The sequence below is a fragment of the Myotis davidii genome, unplaced genomic scaffold (genome assembly GCF_000327345.1).
Source record: "Myotis davidii unplaced genomic scaffold, ASM32734v1 scaffold185, whole genome shotgun sequence".
In the NCBI taxonomy this organism is placed as follows: domain Eukaryota; kingdom Metazoa; phylum Chordata; class Mammalia; order Chiroptera; family Vespertilionidae; genus Myotis; species Myotis davidii.
In genome coordinates, this window is record NW_006297811.1 from 512,396 (window position 1) to 518,637 (window position 6,242).

Below are 6,242 nucleotides of genomic sequence, written 5' to 3' on the forward strand. Positions count from 1 at the left end.
CGTGCACCTTGAAAGGAACTGTGGGCGTGAGGCTGCAGTGGACACAGGGGCGGGTCTCAGCCCATCCTCCACGCCCCCACCCTTCCCCTCCCGCTGTGGCCCCCCTATTCCCTGTCTGCCAGCAGCCCCTCTCTTGCTGCCGCTACTCCCATGTGCTGATGGCTTCAGCTCTGCTCGCACCCACTGCTGGTGCCAGCCCCAATCATATATATATGTGTATACATATGTGTATATATATATTTACAAGGTGTCCAGTGCACGAATTCATGCACCTTGAAAGGAACTGTGGGCATGAGGCTGCAGTGGACACAGGGGCAGGTCTTAGCCCATCCTCCACGAGGTGGAGAAGCCCTCAGGGGTGCAAGGGCCTGTCAGCTGCTGCTCATACCCACTGATGGTGCCGAGTGATTGGGGCTAGCACCAGGCACCAGCAGCGGGTGCGAGCAGCAGCTCCAGTGCCAGCTGCGGGTGCAAATGGGAAGGGCACTGGTAGCAGGTAAATTTGATATTAATGATAAAAAGATAAGGAATCACAATAGGGAACTAGAAATTATAAAAAAAATAATGAGATAGTAAGCTAAACTTGAAATAACTGAAATGAAAAATGTACTCTTTGATCTTAAAAGCACACTTAAGATGATCTAAAAATAATCACAGGACTTGAAGTTAGATCAATAGATATTTTCCAATCTGAAAAATAGATTTTTAAAAAGATGTTAAACTAATAAGGTGACTTTGGTTTAGGGAAAACATTTTTGGGATAACACAAAAATCACAAACTATAAAAAATTATAAATGGATCACAACAAAATTTAAAACAATTGCTCTTTGAAAGGCATGGTTAAAGAAATGAAAAGCAATCTTCAAACTCTAGGAAAATATTTCCAATAAGTGATATCTGAGTAAATATTAGTATTTACTTAATTCTTACAACTCAATAGTTAGTAGTGTCTTTCAAGTGATTTTAATAGACACTTAACAAAATAAGTTATGCACAAAAGAGGTTATACTCAAAATCATTAATCAACATGAAAAATAAATATTATTGGATATCATTACACTCAAACATAGAATGAATAAAATAAAACTGACAACACCAAATGCTAGCATGGATCAAGAGCAAATGAAACTTATATGTTGCTGGTGAAAATTCTAAATATGAAAGCAACTTCGAAAGATTGTTTAGCAGTTTCTTATGTAGTTAAATCAAAACTGCATTATGATACTATATGATTCAGTAACTCCACTCCTAGGTAGCTGTGCAAGTAAATGAATAAAATATATGCTCATTGCAAGGCATGCATGTGAATATTTATAGCAGAATAATTTATAAATGTCAAAAATGAAACAAATGACCACCAACCTGTAAATGGATAAACAAGTTGTGATATATCCACTCAAATACTATCTAGCTATACAAAGGAACAAGCTACTTTACATGCAATAATATGAATGAATTTCAAACATTTTGTTTTTTAAATGTTTTTTTTAATTGATTTTTAGAGAGAGGAAGGGAGAGAAAAAGAAACGGGATTGAGCCCACAACCCAGGCATATGCCCTGACCATGAATCAAACCAGCAATATTTTGGACTATGGGGTTATTCTTAACCACTGAGCCATAACATCCAGGGCTCAAACATTTTTAATGAAAGAAACCAAACAATATTTTAATTTTCATGAAATTCTGGAAAATGTAAAATTGTATTGAGTGAAATCAAATTCAGTATTGCCTGGAATGGGAGTACAAAAGAACATGAAGGGATTTTTTGGAAGATGGAAATGTTGTATATATTGTTTTTCATGGTATGAACATGCCTATATAGATTTTTTAAAACTTATTGAATTTTACACTTACAATGAGGAAATTTGCTAGATGTGAGTTACACCTCTATAAAGCTGTTGTAAATGAGCTTAATGAGGAAGGAACAAAACATTGAAAGTATACAACTCTCTTCTTTTCTATTAAATCATGCTGCCTGATTTTTTAAAAGCTTCTTATCCCCTTTAGTTAGTATAGGAACACTCCAATTCATTTTTACCCTCTAATCATCTCTTGTAATTATTTTCCATAACATGTGCATCCTTTGATTTCAACTGCATGTAGATAAAACTGGTTTATTACTTCAGTCTCACACTCCCACCAGCTTTCCAAACATTCATACTCATATGTCCTAACCCATTTTCATGTTCAAGGTGACAAAATAGTATTTAATATCATCCCAATCTGCAGAAATCATTATAACTTCCCTTTGCTGAGCCTAAGCTAATACTAGGCACTATGAAAACTGCCAATATAGCTACCTCCTTTTTGTTATTTTCTTGTTCTGCATTTATTTCTGTTTGGCCTTGATTAAATTATTCAGTAACTGAGTCTATCCTTACCTAATACCAACCATATAACCAGTTAAAAGATGTAATAATATTTACTCATAGATGCTTTTAAATATGAATAAATTGTTTTTGCCGGTTTGGCTCAGTGGATAGAGCATCAGCCTGAGGACTAAAGGGTCCCAGGTTCCATTCCAGTCAGTCAAGGACACATATTTCCATTGCAGGCTTGATTTGGGGTGCATGTGGGAAGCAACCAGTCTATGTGTCTCTCTCACATTAATGTTTAATTGTTTATCTCTGCCACTCCCCCTCCCTTACACTATCTCTAAAAATCAATGAAAAAATATCATTGGGTTAAGATTTTTTAAATAATAATAATAAAATAAATACTACTAAATTAACACGTTAATATACAAATGCAGTGCAACAAAATACTAATCATTATTTAGTAGGCAGCTAAAAATACTATTATTCTTTTTTTCTAATAAATCAACACATTCTTTTTAGTTGCTTTTCTCTCACTCTTTACTTCTTTTCTTTCACTCTGCTATGGCTCTAGTAAAGGTCTGCAGTGTGCCCACTCAAACCACATCAATAATTTTCACTACACCCTCTTATCCATCCTGTATTCTGATCTGCCTTTAATTCTTCTTTTACAGAATTTCCAGCATATGATTCTTCTACCCAGAAACTCTAATTCTCTATTATCGCCTATTAAAATCTGCATTTTTTAGTCTTTCACCAATTAGATATCAATTTTATCTCTCATATTCCATTACAAGGATTATATTTATTAACTTGATATTTTCCAGTTCCATCTTTCACCTTTTTCCATTAAAGTTTGGTGATGCTTGCTCCCTTTAAAATACTAACACTATCTCTGGCTTTCATCTAAAATATATCAAGGTTAGGTTAAAATTTAGCCACTTCAATGAATCCTCTTTTGTAATTCTTAGAAGGTAAGGAACATTCTTCTCTGAAATTCTACAGCTCTTGTACTCTGAACCTTTGAGAGAAGCAAAGCATAGTAGTTTGAGTCAAGGGACTTAGATTCATTTTTTGTGAGTGTTTTTTTTTAAACCTAGCTTTGCAATCATGGGAAAATGTTTTTGAAGATCACATATTGGAGTGCATGTGATAATCCATATACAAATGTGTAATTATTAGTTTTTATTATTATCAGTACATGGTTTATATATACTATCATATAGTGAAGTTTTTTTGATATTGAAATTCTGACATTAAATTAGGACCTCTCAGGAATTAAGAAGCCATCATGTATTATTATTAGTACATTGCACCTCTAATGCCACCAACAACTTTCAATTAATATGCACTCAATAAATACTTTGAAATATATAGATCATGTATCACAGAAACCTATATGATCATCTAATTTAAATGTAATTTAAAAATAAATATAAATAAATAAATAAACACTTTGAAACCATTCTTAGGAAAAAATGTTATCTAATCTAATAATAGACAAACAGGGTAATTGACTGTACCTTCGCTATGCCTCCCATTGGCTAATCAGTGAGATATGCAAATTAACCGCCAACAAAAATAGCGGTTAATTTGCATACACCACTCCAGCGGGAGCAGCGAAGGCACTAAAGGTGGCTCTGGCCGGAGCAAAGGCCTGGGTGCCGGGTGCTGGAGGAAAACCGGTGCCGGCAGGCAGGGGAAGGGAAGGCCTATTGCACAAATCTTTTTGTGCAACAGGCCTCTAGTATATGTATATATATATATGAAATGTGATACTACTTTTCATTATAAAATTAATGTGTGATATATAGATGAAAATTTGTTTGCACATTTTAGACTAGTAAATTCCATTGCTGCTAATTACAGTAGTTTCCAAAATGTGACTGTTAAGATTTTTTAGTGCATTCCATAAACCATTTTCATGAGGTTGTCAGTGACATTGGGCTCATGGCTTAAGTGAAATTCCCAATGTCACTCACCTAGTATATGGAGGAGCCAAGTTTGGAGCCCAGACAGTTAGAATCCAGACCCCACAACCTCTGATTAAAATCTTGAGGAAAATCAATTCATAGCATTTAGTAGGTTACATATGTGTGACATATATTAAACCACAAAATCTTATTTTGGGCAGTTAGGTGATAAAGAGGGAGTGGCAGTCCAGTTATAATTAGCTGGAGAGTAAGATGCTGGTAGTAGGCTGACCCACTGTCCCCAAGGATATCTGGGAACCAATCCCTAGATCTGGAAATGTTTAAAGATATTTTGTGGGTGTGATTAAGAATCTTGAGCTCTTTTTCAAAAGTCATCAAAAGTAAGGCAGAAGATTTCATGCAGAAGAGGAGAAGGCCACCTGGCCATAGAGGCAGTGATTGGAATGAGGCAGCCACACGGCTAGGAATGCCAATAGCCACCAGAAGTTGGAAGGGCAAGGAATGGATTCTCCCGTATAGTTTCTAGAGGGAATGTAGCTCTGTTGACATCTTGAAATTGGCCTAGAGAAAATGATTTCAGACAGCTGACCTCCGTAACTGCAAAAGAACAAATGTATATATATTTTTAATCCACCAAATTCATGGAATTTTTTACAGCGGCCATAGGAAATTAACACAATGCCAATGAACCTGCAGACAACTCGTATGCAGTCTCGATCCCCACTCAGATGTTTTACAAGGTATAACATAGCCATACTCCTGCTTCCTCAGTATTGGAAGTTAAAGAAAGATATATTCCCCAGGATGCAGGGGAGAATAATGCCAGCTAATTTGTATTCAGCTTGTATTTTGTGCCTGGATCTGTGCTAAACACTGCACAATTTGTCTTATTTAATTCACACAACTCTATGAGGTGCTTAATGTGATTATCTCCATTGTAAATGACTCAATCAGGGCATTCAGAGCAATTAAATAAATTGCTCATGTTTACCCAGGCGATAATAGTACACACTTCTGTTTTTAGACCATGTATTGGTTTAACCATTAAATTATAGTGCCTCTTAATCAGGTGCATTGTTTCTTAACAACTCAGCCATGGCAAAAATTGTCCAGGGAAAATCTAGGTACAATCAGAAAAACAATGAAGAATAATGTTTTAAAAGGGCCTAACCCTTTGTCTTGTTTGTACTTTGCAATTGAAAAAAGATTTCTAATGATGATATATAGGAACAGAGAAGATGGGATAGTTTTACTATCCACTCCCCACCTTGCTAAACACTCAAAATGAGACTTAGAACTTAGTCTCTGAAATTATTCACCCTGTAAATCTCACAAATGTATGACACTCAGGCACCTAGACAAATAAAAATGTAGATAGTTGGTAGATTGAAAGCTAGCTAGCTAGCTGGATTCAATTATTAGGTACGCAGATATGATTCTTTAATTCACTTCAGATTTTACTTTTGACTTCCAATAAAAATATACTTCTTTTTTCTTGTGGAGATTAATTCAATATATTGAGGGATATTCTTTAGACTATGTCCAGAAGAAGTATACTTTCTTCCATGGGATTTGAGAACTATAACAACACACATAAAATGGTTGTGAGTTTTACCACAAATCTGAGAAAGAATATTATATTAAACAGTGAGTTTTCAGGTACTTTAACTTGCAAGCAAGAACAAAAGAATAATGTTATGCTCTCTTCAGAAGGAGGCCATTAAATGGATAGTTCTGCTTTCTCTAACCTACATGCGTTGGACTGCAGATTACTGAACATCCCAGTGTTTTAGAATGTTAAAATACATTGGTAAAAACACAAACCAATTTTAAATATATCTTAACATGTATATGCATATATTAGATTCTTTTAAATTAAAAGTATTACTTCTGACAAAAGAAAATAACAATGTTGTTATATCAAGATCTCTCCTGTTGAGTATGTTAATTTCTGTTTATTTGTGTCTCACTAAGTAGTGTTTTACCAAATA